This window comes from Drosophila yakuba, chromosome 3L, assembly GCF_016746365.2.
Source record: "Drosophila yakuba strain Tai18E2 chromosome 3L, Prin_Dyak_Tai18E2_2.1, whole genome shotgun sequence".
NCBI lineage: Eukaryota > Metazoa > Arthropoda > Insecta > Diptera > Drosophilidae > Drosophila > Drosophila yakuba.
Genome location: NC_052529.2, coordinates 17,768,731 through 17,789,778, shown reverse-complemented (window position 1 = coordinate 17,789,778; position 21,048 = coordinate 17,768,731). Strand labels below are relative to the sequence as shown.

The following is a 21,048-nucleotide window of genomic DNA, read 5'->3' as shown; positions in this document are numbered from 1 at the left end:
TCAAATGTACAACATTAAAAATATGTGTATATGTGTCTGAATAAAATAAATTCTTAATATATATAATTGTAGAATTCATACATACATATGTATTAAATAAAGGAAAATATATATTGTTGTTATGCAATATGAATTTATATATATATTATATATTCATTCATATTCAACTTAAGGGCTTTCTACATGAAACCCTAAGAGTTTCGCTCAGTGTAGCAGTTTTTGTTGTTAGTTTCTATTTCGTTGTTTTTTTGTTTATTTGCGCTTTTGTTGCAAGTTGTCATTTTTCGTATTTGGTAATTGGTTGCTGCTTTGTCACACCGAGCCACATGCAAAATGGCATTCCTATCACATAGGAGCCGCAATCCACTCGGCACCACACTTTGTGCCGCACCACTTTGCCACTCTGCCACCCACTGACCCCTGTACCCTGGAGCAATGGCCATAGCCATATAGCCACATAGCCACCTTTGTTGTGGTGGTGGTGCTGCCACCAACTACGTGCTCTTTTCATTTGTTTTTATTATTATTAAACAACTCTTGTTGTTCCCGTTGTCCATTTTGCCGGTGGTTGTGCCTTATTCGATGTACGTTGTACGTTGACTGTTGTTGTTTGTTGTTTTGCTGCTTGCTGTTTGCTGTTATTTGTTGCGGCAACTCTACCACGTGTCATAAAAGTTTACAAACACATGCAGCACCCACCGCTGCGATGGGGCAGGATAACCCACAGACAGCCGACGTGTGATAAGTCCGAGGTCCCAATCCCAATATGCCGCGCTTTTTACGACCACACACACGAATCACCGGGCTCTGATCTAAATTAAGTTGATTCAATCAAGATTTGCGTGTGTTTCTGTTTCTGTTTCGGTTTTGGTTGCTCTTGCTGTTGCTGTTGCTGTTTCCGTTCCTCTTCCTGTCACAGTTACCATTTACCAGTTACCGGTCAATGGATTTGTTTAATGTCCGATGTCGAATCGAAAAAAGAGGCTATCCGGACAACTCAATATGGCACGTGAATCGATTGCTTGCGTGGGCGTTCAATGGCTGCAATCCTGGCGAACACTTAATGGTTTTCTGGCCTACGCTTTGATGATCCACATGTCACCGTATGGGATGTATGGGAAATTAAGCTGGGCATGGTTGCAAATCTGGGACAAAAATCTATTTTTGCATCCGCCTGGTATTGGGATTTGTGTAACCCAAAATGTAGTGCTAAATTTGGTGTCAAAAATCTAACAGAAATATGATATATCCTTCACCATATTAGAAAATACAGAAAAGTAGTTTAGATGGAAGATTTATTACAAAGCATATGAAAAGTATGGTTTCAAAGTAACCATTGTAGCGTTACAATTACTAAAATTTGTAATAAAAGATTTGAAATAAGAGAATTTTTATAATATGCAAAAAATAGACACAAAAATGTGAAATCGACAAAGTCTGTGGAAAATATTACAATAAATGCAACAGAATTCAATGAATCCAAAAATCCCTTTTCACATGACGTTCTGCAATTCCTTCCATTAATTTCGTATCACTCCTGATTTATTCAACTCCCGTGAGCGCTGAAAGTACAATATGGCCGGCCACAATTGAAAAGCCATACAAATATAACAGCCTCGTCCTTTCGGCCCGCCAAATACCCAACCTACAAAGGGACTTATCTGCTGCTGTAAAAACACACATATCATACACGTAAGACACCTTATCCCCTTTCACGCCCCTTTTTCGGCCAACACGCGTTCTTAATCCGCTAAAGCCGAAAGCTCTTTGAAATATCCACACCGAATTACGTTGTCCAGTGTGTATGGTCATAAATTTTACGACCGCGATGACCGACGGAGTGAGCACCAGAATTTTCGGCGTGTTTTTGCCATACGGAAGTATCTTAGATGCGGAATCACAGGGAGTCCGGAAAATGGAAGGTACTAGGAGTACATAAAACTGACGTAATTTCGAAATTGTATTCCTGTAAAATCTGACAGTAATTTCATTTAAATGACAACGCCAGCCCACCTCCTCTCATCCAACTCGATTCAATTCAAGGAGGGCGGATTCGCAGATGGACAGGAACGTTTATCCCTGTCAGGTATTAAATCTCCCCCAAGATTCTTTCTTGGCGTCCGGACAGTGATTCCGCTCAGTTGTTGGTCTGTTTGGCTCGTACTTTGTTATTAACTCATTTCCGTTATGCCATAAATATGCGAACACGACGGGCCCGGGCAATTAAAACAATTGCAAGTTTAAATTTACTGCAGCCGCAGCCGTTCAAGTGCCTCAACTGCTCAGGCTCTCGAACCCGGGCTCTGTTGACTCATAAAACCAACAACATGGACATTAAATGGGGGTTCCTTCAACGGTCCAGGTGGGAGGGTCAATGTATGTCCAACGGCTGGACAGGGAGAACACTCGCCTCGGAAACTATTGCAGTTGTATCCCCTAGTCCACAATAATCAATCAACATGTTTTCGCGAAAGAAACACGCTAGGTAATCAAATAAAAGTTAATTAGAAACATTTTTCTAGACCATTGTTTTACATATATGAAAAGAATCGTTAAGTTATTTATTCCTCATCATACCCGTTACTCGAAGAGTGAAGGGGTATACTAGCTTCGTTGAAGAGAATGTAACAGGTGCGTTTCTTGGTCTAAATCACTAACCGACTTGATCTGGCCATGTCCATCTGCCTGTCCGTTTGTCCGTCCGTATGAACGTAGAGATCTCAGGAACTACAAAAGCTAGAATTATTGTTATATAAAACATGCAGATTCCACAAGCATTGACGGAGTATGTGTTGCCACGCCCACTCTTACAAGCCACTTAAGACTTTCCCACTAGCTGAGTAACGGGCAGCTGATAGGCGAGGAAGTAAATGCAATCAACCGCCAAACTTATGATACGAATGCATTGAAGTTGCTGAATCCCCACTGCTTTTAAACGCCTCCCCTAATCGGGTATCTCAATCAGATGCACTTGCCTGCTAGATCTTCAAGATTGTTGGCAACGGGAAATGTGGAAGGCTGTATCGTTCCGGACATTATCTTATCCCATTCCAGTTGGATCACTGTTGCGGGCTACTGTATCGGCCAGAGATTCGATTCCCCGGCTAATCCTGTAAACAGCAACTGTAATAAATTCCTCCACCTCAACCGATGCCCAATGTAGCCAGGCCATAAAAGAGGCGAATAACAATAAAATTGAAATGAGTGAATTGGATGCCGTCGTCCGCCGTCGACTCGTCTGGTTGCCATCTCTTTCGTGGGGCGCATTGCCGACTCTTTCGCACATCTCAAATACTTAAAAGGCGACAAGACAAGCCTGACACTAAGAATTGAGATTCCTTGGCTTAATTATCAACGCATAATGTTTTTGGGTGATTTCATCTGCATACTTCCAGCCCAAGGGAGTGGGCCCGAGCCTCGGCGGTGCCAATCTTAACAAAAACGACGGCGACACTGTGTAAACATTGTGAGAGACTTGAAATTTATGTACAATCCCAGCCGAATGGAGAACGAACCGAACCAAAACGGATCGCATCGGCATTGGTCGTGGACTTGGACTTGGACTTGTGCTTGGAATCAAATTCGAAGGCCAACCAACTCCAGACGGACCAGATCCGGTGCCCAGGTTCCAGGTTCGATGTTCCATGCTCCAGGTCCCCGGACCTCAAACCTCGGACCTCTTTTGCAGGTGAGAAGTGTCCATCTTAATCGAAGCAATAAATACACTTAATGAATTTCCTGCACTCGAATCGAGGAAGGCCGCGTTCCGAGCCCAGAGCCTCAGTTTCAGTCACAGTCTGCGTCTGAAATCCACATTCTATTGGTCATACAATGGTGGAGGGCTCTTGGTGTGGATGCACTAAAAAAAATTAACAAATGTATAGTGTTTATGCATAGTTGTACAAGCTGAAGTTTTGATGTTTTTATAATATGTATATATTCTTAATCACGATTTATAAACATATAACTTTTATTTCAAACTCTAAAATGCGAGTAGCTTTGACTCATAATGAAGGCCTAGCCTACAAAACCCGTAGACTGTTGACGGATAAGCTTTTGTTACTTTAAAGATAGTTATATATATAGAAAACCATTATTCCTGACCCTTTTTAGATGCCGTTCTTGCACCTCAGTGTATCGATTTTCTTATTGCCCATTGCGTGGCATTTTCGCACCCATGGAGAATGAGTTTGCATCGCACACAGACGCAGTTCCAGACGCAGCCTCGAGTCGAACAATTCGCCTGGCGATCGTCGTCGTCCAAAGTGTCATTAAAGTCCTTTAATTTATAGCAGAAAATCAAGTAAGAAACATGCAACGACTCGGCCCATTTGGATCTTTGGTCTTTGGTCATGGTCTTCGGCTCTGTTCCCGTCTTAAAGTCAGGGTCTCTGGATCGAGCCCTGGTCTTATTCCCATTCCCAATGCCATTGCCGGTCCCATTCGCAATGTTAAAGCCATATCCATTGCCAGTTCCATCTTGCAACGGTTGTTTGTTACTCAGTGGAAATGGAAATGGCAAAGAATCGAATTTTGCTTTTAGCGCGGCCTGTTTTTTAAGTTTTTACGAGAGAGAGCAAAGCATTGCAAAGGCTTGTCGTTTTCACCCGAACATATGGCTTAAAAAAATGACCAACCAACCAAACAACTAACCACTGAGGCCACAGGGAATCGGGGAATCGGAGTCAGAGGGATATATCCTAACATCAGGGCCCAGTTCTCGCCTATGGAAGGTGTCGCCTGAGTTTGACGTTTTGGTGCGGAAGTCGCCAGCGGCATTGGGACATGTTAATGGCCCTCAGGTTTATAAGTTATACATAAATTAATGCGGCCCAGGATGGACGGACCGAGAAACCATTTAGGATCTGGACGGGGCGTAACGGGTTCGCTTCAAGTCATTAAGACCACGCTGCCAGCTGTTGCCTCAAGTGTCCCTACTCAAAACAGTTTATAGCTTCTGGGCAACACGGCGATCGATTGGGTAAAAGTGAACGCAAACTCGAAGCTGAAGTCCAACAAGAAGATCCCCCCTTCTACCTTTCTCTCAATAGGAATACCCCAATGAACGGACCGGACCTTACCTAATCCAATCCCATCGCACCAAACATATCGATGTTGGGGTTAGGGCTCTTAAAATCTGTTGGCTTCTTTAATAGTTTTTTGATGAAAGATCCCTAATCTTAATGAGATCCTTACAGCAGGATTATTGGGTATTCAAACGAAGCATTAATTGGTTGAGGGAGACCGTAAAAGTATCTTTTTAACAGATGTTAAAGTTATAAAAGGTATGGGGTTGATATTCCTTGGAAGCACTTCATTTGTTCTGGAGAAATTTACGCTCTTAGAGGTAAGTTGGATATCAAACTTTTCGATTCCAGCTATTTAGCTTAGGATACCTTTCTAGTAAATATTCAAACACTCTTTGCTTGAATTAATTACTTACTTATTAATCGTCATGGGTAGACCCATAAGTAATCCCTTAAATTTCGGTGCTCAAGTTGCAATGGCTTCTTTCTAACTCAACTTCCCACGAGCTATGATACGAAACATACTTATTCCACAAAAGACCCGAAATTCCCCCATGTAAGAGATATCCCCAGACCCCTTTTTCGTGGTTTTCAGCCCATTAGCTGCCTTATTATAAACACATTTTTTCGATCTTTTAAGCATTTGATTTGTCTCAAATATACAAATATAAACAGAGCAACTAGTCCAACGCATTTCACAGGGAACTACTACGGGGAACGCTTGATTTCCCCCAAGAGAAACAAATTCTTCCCCAAAAAAGAGAAATAACACACAAACAAATAGAACAAAAAAATAAACAAATTGAATGCCTGCCTCACTGAACAAATTTGTGACCTCTGCAAATGGTTTCACTTAAAAAATCGGAAGGGAAGTGAAATCGGAGAGCAATTCCCAACGATGATGGCCGACAGCTGCTCCAAAAAGGTGGGTGGAATTGGGTGGAATTGGGGGGAATTGGGGGGAATTGGGGGAGGTGAGTGCTGGGAGGCATCCACCAAAACATGGCTTGTTAAATTCTAATTATTGTAATTAATTACCCGAGAGTCAGGGCCGGGCAAACAATGGGCAGTCAATAATAATAATGATATTAATTGATTGAATTATGGAGCGTGCAGCGAGTTGCGCAAAATCACCGCCAGGGGGCGACACACACACACTGCCACAGCAGACAAACAGTCATGGAAAACAATTTGTGGCCAACTTTGGTCGAGGCAACTTTTCAACGCTCGCCTGGGAATATTTATGAATGCCACACAATCGGTGACGAGGGGCCAAAACAAGCAAGACTCTCCGCTTTAGACATTTATCCCAAAAAAAGAGTAAAACAGCAACGTGCGACGCCCAAAAATAGACATTGAAAACATGCTACATACGGCATGAGCGGGTTGTGGGGGTGGGCGGAAAAACTGTAGTATCCGTGCTGGATATTATTGAATGGGTATGAATACCTCTCCGAGGAGCAGAAGTCCCCCGCCATTCGGGTGTTTCGTAAGCGCTTGCTTATTTTTGGCATATGAAAGGAAAAGTGTAGACAAGGCGACGTTTTTATGGTAAATGATTTATGCCACAAGCGGGCGCAGCGTCAAGGTAATTGAGTGGGAAACGCTGCCTGGACATTTCCATGCCCATACTACACACTATAGCATACCCATTCCCATTCCCGTTCCCATTCCATTTCCCCCGATATGGTGTTGGATTTTCCGGGGGCAGCCATGTTGTTAGCTGCTTCAAAGACATCGCGAACGACTCGCGCAAGTGTAATTAATGCTGTGAATTTTGCGTATTAAAAGACCAACTTCTGCCATCATTCAGCCGCCATGCGAATCGAGTCGAGTGTTTATTTCATTCCCTATATATGCGGGTACTATCACTGCAGGGAAGATCTTGACATCTCAGTATGTCGTAATTAGCACGGCATTCAGCAGTTACTTCTGTTTGCTAGGCAAACGATTAAACTTTAAAAATATATAAGAAATTTAAAGAAGTATTGGTTGATTTGGATTAATGTGGATTAGAAACCCAGTTTGTAATGTATCCTGTATAAATCCTTAGCACTCTTAAACTAGGATAATTACTCAATCATGTTTTTAAGAAACAAACATGAAATGAAGTGATAAAAGAAGAGAAAAGCGGAAGCCGATCACAATTTCCTATTCATAAAGAGCTAGAATTTTAATATTGCTATATCCGTAGCTACTTAAGTACACTTCTAACCCGACACCTGAAACTAGTTCGCACATATCTGTCACATGATTTACAGCATCGTAAACAACTCAGTGTTGGCTCACAGCACCAGCAATTTAGAGATCCCCCTCCGAAGAGGCTGTATCCATAGTAAGTAGAGGGTATAGGGAGTTCGGTCGGGCATCGGCCATAGATTTCACCCATCTTATGTTTGTTTTATATGGCCGCAACTGCAGCTGATCCTCATAAAAAGCCGCGACACCAAATCCTCGTGGCGTGGCAAACGAGCCGTGGACTCAACTTCTTGCCGGTCCACGTTGCATGCAACCAAAAATTATGCACTCCAGTGCTGTCAATTTGGCCATTTCTAGCTAGTTATATAAATGAATTATTAATTAAATTATTATTAATTTAGGAGCACGGTCGTGGAATGACCATTCCAAAAATGGTCTATAAAACTATACCAGTATTATTTATGCCTTATTTAAGGACGTACATATATGTGAAAACTCATAACGATTATAAGATAACACCTTTAATAAATTCAATGGATGCACATATCCTCTTAGTTTCCAGATTTTGGATTACATTTCTGGCATCACTTGCCGCCCAGAAATCCACAGATACAAATGAAACCGACAAACGTGTCGAGCTAGTCGCTGGCCCCAAAGGGGAGTGTCGCTGGAGGGGGAGAGGGGGAAAATGCGGGGGAAGTGCGGGAAAAGGAGGGTCGCACAGACAGCCCAAAGACGAAAATTTATTACGGAAACTTCATTGACAATTGTCACTGCAAGCTGACGTCGCTGGCTCTGCCTCAGTTGGTAACTAAGTGCGTTGCGGTGTCGGGGATTTGTTGTATTTGTATCTGCCGGATTCGTACTTGTGCGAGTTTGGGTATACGAGTATTTGCCGCATATAGCATCTTAAAATAAGCAGCAACATGTGCGAGTGGGTCCAATACTTGTCCATAACATTTGTGCGGCTGGTGGCAGCTTATGGAAATCATATGGCAAAATGTCAACGAAAAACAAATACCGTAACCGACAGGAAAAAACGCTGAGGGGCGGGCGTATATGGCGTGGATTTTGTCAAAGGAATTCGCGCTTAGCATTTCGAGATTTCTATTTTGGAGGGGGCGTGGCAGCTGCCAAATCGCGTGAATTATATGGCGATTAGTCGTATATTAGTGAAGGCAATTACAAAAGCGTACTGCCTTGCGATCTGAAGATTATGACAAATGCACGACACGATGATATATGGTGTAGATAAATGTTTACAAGTTTGGTTAGAGATTTATGGTCTTGTAACTATAGTAAATGTTGTGGGATAAATATGAAGGTTTAAGGGAAACTACCAAAAATATTTATTATGGAATAGGGGAATACTTTTACAGCCCTATCCAATACGGGTACGAATGTTTTGCAAATTGATTTAGGAGTACAACAATTTTTTTATTTTGATGGGCTATGTAAATACTATTGGCGTCACTTACTTATGTTTGTTTAAGCTACGGGTTTAAATATAAAAACTGCTTGTACAACTAGAATGGTGATTATTAAAATAGCTTTATTATAATTTACATTTTTTGTCTTAGGATATTAGCCAATAATCATAAATTAGTTAAATATGGTCGATCCAATGTTATGGAAGCTAAAAGCAGAGTTTCCTGGTTGTCCCATAATTAAACTGAAACTTAGAATCCGAGACTGTATAGTTATAAATACATGTTTATTATCCTATCAACTCAATAGCCTGATCACATAACTTGCACCGAGTATCGCGTTTATTTGAGCCCAACCTAATTTCCTTTCCCATCTGCTGCCACTAAACATGCCCCTAATCCCTTCGGCTAGAAGAATTCTCCCCCTTTCTTCGCCCCCCGCTCGTTGAAGTAAATGTGTTTATAATACCGAAAGAAGAATCATCTGAGTTCTTTCGCGCGATGCCATCATTGGAAGCGTCATGCGATATTAAGTGAAGCACTTTGTCAACTCTGGACGAGCGGGAGAATCGGAGGGAAGAATCCGGGGGCATGCCCCTCGGAGTCCTCCGTAACGCAGCACCGGATGTTGTTTGGTAATTATTTAGAGCTCGCTGCTGCCTTGGCATTGGCGTTTGATGTGTTTGCGTTGGCTTTGCTTGCTCTGCTTGCTTGGCTTTCTTTTCCTTTTTTGATTTGATATATTTAACAACAAATTGCTGAAGCGCGTCCAACAAGAACAACAGCGGCGGCATTGGCAGCAGCAACAACAAACACTGCGACAACATGAGAACAACAAATAAACAAAGACATCATCAATAAAAAGCCACGGACGACGAGCCAACACAAACACAATTGGAAGTTTCGGGCCTCCCGACTCATAACTCCCCCTCTAGGGAGTCCCAAAACTCACAGTCCCATCCCCAATCCCACTCCAACTCCCAATCCCAATCCCAATTCCTATCCCAATCCCACTCCCATTGAAGACAAGACATTAACTTTCAATTGGAGAGCGAGATGGGGAATGTTGATGGGATTATAAGTGATTTTCATCAAAAATGCAGCGCACGACAAGAACAGATATGGAATCTATGTGGGTATATGTGAGTGCACTCGGAAAAATTCAACCAATGCAATCTACATTTTTAAATCATGGCACACATTATTACTAAGAATAAGTCTCAAGGAATAAATAACAATATTTCCTCTATGTCTTTGGGTTCAGAAAGGTTTTGTAATGATATTGAATTTGTTTTAATATTTTTTAATATCTTATGGATTTCATATTTGGACAAGCATTTAAGAAATAAAGAATTACCAATTTATTGAATTTTATGTAATACTCATAAACAGTTTACAAGGCACAAACTGCCATATGTCCGTTCCATTACGTCAAATTCCAATACTAGCTACATTTTCGCTCAGTGTGCGTAAGGGATAAGGCCTTGTTAAAAGTTGCCGAAGACAAGCGACGTGATAACTCAAAGCGAGACATCAATCGATTCGTCACCGTCGCGGGCAATCAGCCAGCAGAACTAACCCAACTTCAACCTCGACTTCAACTTCAACTTCAAGTCCAGCTTCAACTTCCACTGGAGTCGGGCAGTCGGACAGTCGCGCTTAAGTTCAAGTTTCAGTGCCCGGTGGCCGTCCTCAGGGCCCTCTTAAAATATTATTCATAATTCCATAAATTTAAAGGCCCCGAGGAGCTGGTAGCCTGGAATCTCGTTGAGGCCACGCGCCTGCGCGTTTGTCATATGCAAAAAGGGAGGGGCGGAGGAACCCTCTTTATACGACTGCTCCGCTACATTAAGCCTAATGAACGTCCTTAGCTGTATTGGCTTGAGGTTGTACAGGCGGAAAAATAGTGGTTAGGACTACAATACATCTTAATCTTAATTCATAGATTTAATATAATTTACTTAAAATTCCCTCTGCTTTAAACATATTTTCAGGTAAATATGGTAAAAAAAACATATAATTCTAGTATGAAGTTCATCATTTTATATATAATAATATACATTTCTTTCCAGTGCAATCTCGGATCTTTCGTTCTGTGTCACTTGTCGGTTTAAAGGAGTCCACTTCCCTGTCCCCTGGAATGACCGAAAGTCGCCGTGATTACCGCGAAAGGGAGGCCGCTCACCGCTCACCGCTCACCGCTCGCCACTCGGACGGCATTAGCGCAGAAATATTTAATTAATGGTAATTTATGGGCACGTAAATTGTGCAAAGTGCGACCGGAGTTTCAGTCGAAGGCAGCTGCAATAAAAGCAACACCAATCGCAGCAGCAGCGGCAGCAACAGCAGGATGATATGAGGAAGTGACCATTACCACTGCCCACTGTACCCAATATCAGTGCCCCCCGCCGTTTCTAGTTAACATCGGGAGTTGCAGAGGTTAATAGGGTTTTCTTTTTGGCCCGAAATGTCGGTAGTGCAATTGCAAGGGGTTAGATATCACTGAACGTGGCAGTAGCCGGTTAAAAGGTCTGCATAATCAGCAATGAGGTACACAGCCAATGTTTTGTGACGAATGGCTATTTGAAATGTGATAACAAGAACTTAAAATAATGCCAGTAACCACCAAGGTTAAATGAAACTATTAGGCCGCTGTGTTTTAAAATCTTTTATATAACCTATAATAATAGATGAATCAATAACGTAAGCAAACCTAAATCTCTTTAATATGAAAATAAATATATTCATTGCGAAAAAGAATAAGAAGATCTGACACTTTTATAAAATATAACGCTCTTATATAAGATTGTAAGAAGGGATGTAAAATTACAATGGTTCTAGTACAACATGGTTAGGTTTATTATAGGTAAAACAGCAAAGTCATTTGCCAAAAATATCTTCACAGAGCTAAGTAATTAAGGCAAGGCTTAAAATCAGGTAATTACTGATGTAGTAAATATAAAATACGTGTGATGTCAGAATCCAAACTTGAGTGCAGTTCCGGGCAAAAAGCAATAAAGCCAGTGACACTGCGGAATGCAATAAGATGTCAACGGTAGCCTGTAGTCGGAATATTGGCCCGACGGGTATGCAAATTCTGCTACTGCTACTGCAGTTGGATGTTTGAACCATCTAGCAGCCGGCAACGCGCCACTAAAAACTAATAAGATGTTGTATCGTCATGTATCTTTCGCTGTGCTATCCGTATCTGTAACTGCAAACCAAACCGAACCGACCAACTGAACCTCGGGCATCCGCAGCCATCCGCTGATGGCTTCTCATTTTATTTCACCTAGTCACGTGCTGCGTTTGTATGGCAGTTTGAAGCGGTGGCAATTTCCCGCATTTCAGCAGAAAATATCTAACTACCTACGCGCGCTCCCCGATTCTGATTCGGATTCTTTGGCGGATTCTGATTCCGACTGTGAGTACTATGGCCGACTATGGCCGAAATCATGACCAGGGGCGTCGGAGAATCGGCCCCCTCAAGAATGTTGCATAACTTTATCGGACCGGGCGGCAGATCCAGCTATCCAGCAGATTGTGAACATCACACTCAGAGAAATCGTAAAACAATTTAATTAAAATGCTGCATCACTTGTAATTAAACTTCTTTAAGATACACTGCAGCATGAGCATAGGATTCGAACTCTTAGTTACTTTAAGTCTCTATAAATTTCAACTTTATTTAAAAACTATCCATTTCATCGGCTATCGCGTACCCTTTACTCAGCTTTAAGAAGTGTTAGGCAGATATTAATGTTATTGGCACATCTTTAGTATTGGCAAAAAAACCATTTGAATATTTCCCAAGATATCGACATTTATACGGACAGACTAACGGACAGTTAGTGAGACTTTTGCATTTTGCAATACTCTGTTTTACCTGCACTATCTGGTACCCATTCAGTTTTTTCGACTACACACCTGGTCACATATACTACTGACTGTTTATTTTTGTATGCGATTCCTTCCTATTTCGAGGTGGAAGCTGTTGGAGTCTTTTTCATTAAACGGTAATTTCACACCGGCGGACGACACACACACCCAGAAAGGGACGGCAGATGTGGGGGAAAGAGAGACCCAATTGTACGCGGCTAGAATTTTTCGGACATTTATCGCCAGGCTGTCGTCGCCGGTCGAATCTCTCTATCGCTGCCCAATTACAAGCAAGTTAAAATCAAGTAGGGGATGGGGCATTGATTAGTTGCCAAGCTAGATACTGCATGAAGAAAGAGAGGGCGAGTGGCGAAAGAAAGAGACGGCTATGCGGAGAGATTAAAACGTAATCTTTAGCGCCGCAGTCATATGAAACGTGTTCGATTAGGCTTACAGCCTTAGTGGGGTTCGGTTTTTCTGCACTGACGAAAAAAATAAAAACAATTGTGAGCTTATTGAATAAAGGGTGAAAACGGGTCACTCATTAGAACAAAATGAAGCAATAGTTAGTGATCATTGCAATCAATAAAAATTGTTGGTAAATCTTTAGATAAACTCTAATTACCGGCGTAGAACAAGTTGTTATATAGGAAACCTATTTTATCTTTTTTGTTTTCTACGCCACATTTTTCTCTGTTTGGGCTCCAATGGCAGGGGTTTCCGATTCGCTTCACGTTGGTTTCTGTGGACCTGGCCAACTGCTGTGCCGCATGTAGGTGGCCCTGAAGTGGGAAGTGGGTTTTGGCCAAAAAGACCCCCACTGACCAACGGTAAGTGCTGAAATGTGTCCTACCTACGCGGCCAACGGAATGGGCCGAAATCAAATTTGCCAACGGATTTATAGTCTCACTAGTTCGCAACAGAAGATTGCGAGTCGAAGTAGATAAGAAAATATTTGTGAATTTAATAGCCGTAAATATGAGTTTCTAGTTTGGCTTTATAGCTATATATTTCAATAGAAACTTAAATCATGCAAAAAAAGACTACAACTTAAACATTTTTTCATATAATTAGAAAAATAGAAAATAATATACATAAGTAAGTTCTACCTAGGATACTTAAACTTTCTTAATGCTTGTTTAATCTGAAAACATTGTGGAAGTTAATTTAATATCCCTTTGTAAAGCGAGTTAATCCGCTGCAGACAACCCAAACCCATTTGCAATCACACAGACATCCTTTTCAAAGGGAATGCTTAAGTTGGCGTAGGCTGCGTCCTGAGTGTTACTTTCGAATTCCCCTCAAATCAATCTTGGTGCGGCAGCCCCCATTGTTCGGGACTTATCCACACTTGACCAGATTCCGGTCCTGCCACAACCCCGGATTCACTTCGCAGCAAATGAGCAATTTACCGGATTTCTCCTACGCACTGTAATTACATGCAGTGGGGAGATGGGGGCCAAAATGAAATGCATCCAGAGCCCGTCATGGTTGTTTAATAACCTTAAACAGATTTCCTGCTGTCTTAGTAATGCTTTTCACTTGTTTACATTGCAGCTTAAAGGATTCGACCTCCATTCACTCTCCACCACAATCACCATCGCAATCCGACCGTACACACACCCTCACACCCACACACTTTCTCCCACCTGACCATGGCTTTATTCAATTTTGCAATTTTGCGTAAATGTAATTAAAATATCCTTTGGCCCCTTTGCAAAGGCGCCGAAATCTCCACCTGTGTGTGTATCTGTGTGACTGATTGCGGGTGGGAGTTTGGCTGTTTTCAGGGTGCTTTTCGGTTGTTTTGGATGGTTTTTCGGGGCCTCTTTGGATGGTGCAACATGGTCAGTTGCGGGGTGGAAAGGATGAGTTTTCCCCCAGCATTAGCCAACCGCATGCAGCACTTGTTGGTAAGTACATCTCTCAGACAGCTGTGGTCAGAATTATAGTAGGGCTAAAAAAAGAAGCCTGTAAATGTTATATTTTTTAGGCCACTATCCACATAACTTACTTAAAAGTGGCAACCAATTTTGAAGTTGTTTTTGTCAAATATGTATATTAATAATTTTAAGCAGAGAAAATGCATTTAAATGAAAGTGTGAACATTAAATACAGAGTGTTTTTCTTTGGGAGGTTAGTTTTTAAAAATCTTCTAGTCTTAACCTGTTCATGCTACAGAGATTCGATCATTTCTACTCAAAAGCTAGAGAGATCTTCCAACTTAAAGAATTAAAACTTAAAATTAAAATTCATAAAATTGTATCATTACCTGATGACCGCTCCTGTACACTTTGATAAAAAAAAAAGGGTGGGTCATTTGGGAAGTGCAGACGGTAGCATTACACGCTCCTTTGCATATTGGGCAATGGGAGATGGCCGGCTCAAAGGAGCCAGGATCTGGGCAGTCGTCCGCTTTTGGAGCGGGCTAACGTGGCTCTGCTTGTTTATTTGTTCATTTGTTTGCTCGCATCTCGCTTCATGCGAGGGATGACCTTTGGCCCCGCGCTCCGGTGGGGCAAGTGCAACAATCAAGGCGCCACATGCCCCGCTTACTGTCAAAAACACGCAACAACGCATCCCCGGCCAGCAGCCAACAAACAAACAAACAAACAAACAACAAACTCACAGGGCCCAAACTGTGCGGGTGCACAGTGGATTGGGCAGGTCAACAAACGACTTGGGTAAAGGAAAGCTAACGATTATGGAACTGCTTCACTTTAATGTTTATTCTGCAATTCGTAACTCGATTAAAAGGCGACTAATTGTAGGAGTTCTTACCAATGAAACACCCAGTCACGCACAACTTAGAACGAAAATGAGGTAATAAATGTGAATGCGTTTTCATAATTTGTAAGTCAGGCTCACTGAAATCAATAAATATGTTATAAGACAAGCAAACGAAAATAAGAAATATTCAGAAGTAATAAATGTAAGTGCCTTGGAAATCTTGTCATTTATATTATCATACATTTAAGCCTACTTTCATTTACCAATTTTAGAATTAAGATAAGTTGAATGAATATAAGTTCTTCTCGTTTTTCTAAAAAACTTGTGCCCTGTTTTTAAATTATATGATAGGGAGCATAATAAAGTGGGATTTGGTATTATAAATTGAATTACTTAATATTCAATATATTTATGTATTATCCAACTATTAGGCCCACTGTTCCGATGCGAAGCGTGTTTTTGCGGCAATCGCAGCAAAGGCCGTGCTGCAGCTTCTTGACAATGATAACAATGCGGCGAGGTCCTTTCCAGGGGCTGTGACACGAGCTGGATGGACTGACTGGCCGGGTTGACGGACGGGCGGGACTCTCAGGACTTACAGGACTGCAGGACTCTGCGGCAGCGCAGCGCTTTAGTGTGTAATTTAATTGAACGGACATAACGAGACGCACACGCACACACACACACACACACACACACACACACACAAATGTATGGAAAGAGGGGGGGTGGGGCTTGAGTCGAGGATTCGAGTAGAGTCCAGTTGAGAGTTGAGTTGAGTTCAGTTGAGTTCAGTGCATGTGGGGGACTAAAGAGGACTCTTTGCTTAATTGAAAGCAATTAAGTGGAAAATTGAAAACTTTGGCAGCCATAACGTTGACGTCTGACCGCCACTGACACACCGCATTCCCCCCTCGCACCGCACAGCATCCCGCTCCGCTTCCATCATTCACGCACACATGGAGAAAAAAGGTTACCAACATGCATACTTTTCGATCGAAATTTATGTTAGAAAAAGAGATATGTTAAAAAGAAAGTTAAAAATCATACAAACAAACCATTTCAGTTTAAATTACATTACGAAAATATCCTTTTGCTTTATACGACATATTAACTATTTCCTGCATAAACATTTAGTTCTCAACTTTTGGTTTAAGCCTGTTGTTTAGTAAAATATTATTTTTAATCACCAATTAGTGTGGGTAATATACTTAGACTTCGTAAACCGCTTAAAAAACTGAGACCTGAGCTAGAAAATAGTCTATAAAGGTTTCGAAAAGTATACTACAATAAATATTTGAGCTTAGTGGTATATCCCTGGTCAAGAAATCTGTATTTCGTATTTGTATCTTATTTTTAAATATATGTATTTAAATAAATATGTTTCAAGCTATGACTTAAAAAGAATGTAAGCAATAGTGGTTTCTCCAAGTGCACCGAATGCAGAATGCATTTGCATTTGATAGCCCCGCCCACATTTCCGAGGGCGGCGAGTGGCGAAAAAAGTGTGCAGTCACGTACGGCAGCGACGTCGACTGAGGCAGCGGCAGCGGCAGCGGCGGTGGCGGTGGCAGAGACGCCATTTTGCGCTGCTACTGTCACTTTACATGCCACAACACACAATTGACAGCGCGGATATTTATGTAAATAATTTTTCATGTTGCTGGTCGGCGGCAGGCAGTGTGCACAACAAAAGTGTGCACTTTCCGTTGACGTGACCCGCGAGTGCGCGAAATGCAAAGAATGCAAAAAAAAAATACAACATTTTCGCTTTTTCGCGCAGAAAACAAACAAAATAGGCGAAAAATGGACGCCCGCACACAATGGGGTTAAAGGTTGGCGCCCATTCATCTATTTCTCACCCCGAGAGTTCTGCATAAAGAGCCCATTGTCGCGGCCCAGCCCACAAAATGGTTAAAGTGCAAAACGGATTGCAGTCCGTGAAAGGATTGCACAAAACCGATTTCCAGATGGACTTGAAAAGCGCGGCCAATATGCAAAAGTATCGCATTTTTTAGCAGCCATAAAAGTGTTTCAATTATTCCACAAAAATTGCTATATCCTATACAATGCGGTACAAGTATTCAATTATTTTTTATCTGTTACAACTTATTGGTGCATGCATCAAATATGTTTTTCCCAAGCCAGTTTTTAACGTTTTCACCAACCCTATAATATTTTCATTAATTTGATTCCGGTTTCAATTTTTCGTCGGAAAAAAACTTTAAATCTATCCGTAAAAAAGTACGAGGTAAAACTTAAAAGTCTAGTTTAAAACATTCTTAAAAAAGCAAGCTCATAAGTTTTGTTCAACTTTTGCGGTAATATTATGACTTATTATTTTATAAACGTATGTATTATATGTAAATAAAGTTTTTGATCTACTTAAAATAAAACCTGCAACATATTTAGCACACATCACTTGCGATTAAAATGCCTTGAAATTGGACTTGCTCTTAAAAGGCCTAGAAATACTTCATATTCTTTAAGTGGAATCCTTTTAAATTTGCATATTACATTTATACCCCTCTGCATTCTCATTAGAGGTGTCGATTAAGTGTGGGTCTTATTGTTCATTATGCGCCCCTAATTATAACACATTGCAATGCAATTAATAGGCGCGACAATTAAAAGTAACGAGCAGCAGAAATCAATATGGATGTTCGATGTTCATAGGTGACATGTAACTCAGTTTACAGCCATAAAGGCAAATGGAAAGAGGTCAATTTCGAAACGCTTTCGAAACTTTTGTCGGCAAATGGGGCGTACAGCGAGGATTTGACATTCTAAACCAGGAAATATGCTTAAATCGTGGCCACCGATTTGAAATTGTCCAATGCAGGAGTTCGTGGCCCAGTTGAGTGGACTAATTTGTCGGAAATGACGTTTTCGGTTTTCAGCCAGCGGATGTGGAGTTTATGTATGTGAATTTTCGCCCATTTATAGCAATTTTCGGTTGGCAAAGGACCGTTTGTGGCAAGGAACCGATTTGAGTGACAGGAGACCAGCGGCACAAGGTGCAGAATATTTTCAGTCCTTGCGCGACGCTTTTCCAAAACGACGCCTGCTAATTTAATTAATTCCCACCTGGCCCGATGGCAACGAAGGTTAGTCGTGCTGCAAGCAGCACCCCAAAACCCCAAAACCCCAGCAACCCAACCCAATCGCCCATCAGCAATACACGTAATTGAAACATTCCTTGACCAGCGAAATTATAAAGGAGTCGCCCCCCGTAAAAAGGAAAAAAGTTACTTTTGCCGCAATTATTTGGCACGTCTCCACTAATTAATTACGCCTTTTGGCTCCACGTTCTTTGGTTGGTGCGGTGGTTCAGTGGTTCGTTCGGCTGTTCCAAGTTTAAAATGTCCACGTTTAATTAAATATGGCTCGGCAGCGGCGGTTCTATAATTAATTTCGGCACTGCAATTTTGTTTAAAGCAAAGAATGCGGCCCAGGCAAAAAATATGTATGTGCCACGGAGAGCTAGCTGAAAGCCGAACCGAATTAGAGCAGGACATCTGCACGGATGGATTCCGCCTCCCTCGCGGGGATTCCCCACCTCAATGGCAATTTGAAATCTACACGGAGCGAAAATGGCACAGATTGGGGTAAGTAGAACGAGAATCTTGAGTATCCCAGCGTTTTAAAATTGTTTATTTCATTTAGGGTTTGAAGTTACTTCTATTTTTATTTGGGTTAGATACATAAAAAATGTCACATTTAAAAGCAGCGATCCTCTTGAAAGATTAAGGGAAATAGCTACTTTGAATGGAAAAAGTGATTGTGGGTTACTGTGTCAGTAGAACAATATATATTCAAAGGTTATCTATCTTCTATTTAAATTAATACATTGAAGTTGCCTTTTTTCCCAGTGCGTTTTCGAAATCAGAATCGAAGCCTGGGTTGGTGGCCAGGGCATTAAAGTGTCAATATCCATTAGGCAGTCCTGATTGTTTAAGCTGCTTTACGCCAACTTCTCTTCTGGCTTTCTTACCCATTCTCCGGCTACGACTACGGCTCCGGCTGTGGGTCCGGGTCCAAGTTTCTTGACACGCTCTCTCTATCTTTTGGCCCGGTTCTTTTGTCTCCGGAGTCTTTTATTGCCGGCAAAGCCGTGGCACAATGACTTCTTCTCCGCTATTTGTTCTGGCTGCTGTTGGGCTCATTGTTTCAAATAAGAAATGACGCGAATTGGCTAGAGCGAAATGGTTAGAAATGCAAATTAGCGGCAGATAAGAGGGGGCGGTGCGCGGTCGCTTTGGGGGCGTGGTCGAGGGAAATGGCCATGGCAGAAAACCCGAATGCCCTGTGGCCATAAGTTGCGCGAATATAAGAGGATATACTGGGAAAAGGGCTATGAACTTGTCATTCTGCGAAGCCAGGAGACATTTCCAAAGCCAATTTAAAAGTGACCTATCGGGCCAAGAACTTTTTGAACATTATTCAGAGGAATTCTTTAAATAGTAAGTTTGTATCTCAAAAATTATTTTTAAAACACTTAATTTGATAAGTTATTATTTTAATATTCAACGTAAATTAAGAAGAGAGAAATATGTTTCATTAAATACAATAACTTCATTAAAAGTGACTATTTCGTTTTATAAGAACGCAAGGGCTGATGGTCTAATCCATACCCTCTCCAATCCATTTACTTTAATTTAGAAAGTAAAAAAAGTGTAAAATTACCGCTGGCCAATCCTTGTCATCTGCTGCCTTTCCTGATTTTACAGATTTCTTGTTCAGGTAATTGCAAAAAAAGGTCAAGTCGGCAGACGAAAAGACAAAGGAAACAGTAGAGTGGCCGGGAAAATTAGAAAGCATCGGGGACTTGAGCTTAATTGGTAATTACACAAAGTCGCGGTATGTTCTACACCTACATACAATTATTTGAGACCCTACATGGATTCTGGGTTCATGGACATTCAGTCAGTCAGGGGAGAAGCCATTTGGTGATTTATATTTCGGCGAAAACTTTTAACTTTAACCAAAATCCCCGGGGATAAACCACAGTCTCCTATTAGTCCCCTTCTTTGCAAGTCGTGGGGTTGTGGGGTTGCAACCCCTAAAAGCTAAGCATTAGCTGCGCGGGCTGTCGAAACTTGTGGTTCCTTTCAATTAACCTTTCATCTGTTTAACATGTATTATAAAATTAGACGCGGTCTCCTGGACCGCAGCAGCAGCAGTGGGTTAAGGCGGCTGATTGAGGGGGGGTGGTGCCGATGCCGATGCTGGGCACTGCCTAATGTATGCTCAACCACAACCCCAAGACATGACAACACTATTAAACATTATTCGTGGCCATGGGAAAGGACGGCCAAGCGGAGTCTTAATTGTCGCCGGGCCAATGCGGCGTATGCGCAATCAATGGGGTAATGAATGGTGAAACCAAAAAAAGGAGAACTTATAGCTTATATAAACGTTATGCTTGACTTTGAATTTCGTAGTCAGAGAGGGTATTTTGGTAAGGTAAAAGGTAGATTGTCCCATCTTATAAAGTGTATACTAGTACTAGTACTATCAGAATATTCAAGACACTAGGTCCCGCACTGCGAAATTCTACTTAAAAAACCTGCGTTTTAACCTTCTTAATTTTAAATTCATTTTTTTGGAAATGTAAAAATGTTGTAATTGTCAAGTATGTAAGTTGTGTAAAGCAATGTAAAATATCATCTCTATTGATAATCCAGGCACTTCAATTAGTGTTTTAAGTTCTGGTTTTGGTACCCCGTATAAGCGGATGGAAAAGCAAAATTTTTAACCTTTACGGATAAAAAGTATTTCAATGT

The 21,048-nt window shown here is 41.5% G+C and overlaps 1 long non-coding RNA gene across 1 annotated transcript; it reads right to left on the bottom strand.

The window, feature by feature from the left end:
- Nucleotides 1-1,373: 1,373 nt before the first annotated feature.
- On the bottom strand, nt 1,374-1,979 carry LOC120321483. Its single transcript, XR_005561112.1, has 2 exons — nt 1,702-1,979; nt 1,374-1,645 (listed from the first exon to the last, which is right to left on the bottom strand). It is a non-coding gene; the product is annotated as an uncharacterized LOC120321483 (long non-coding RNA).
- Between the last annotated feature and the right edge of the window lie 19,069 nt (nt 1,980-21,048).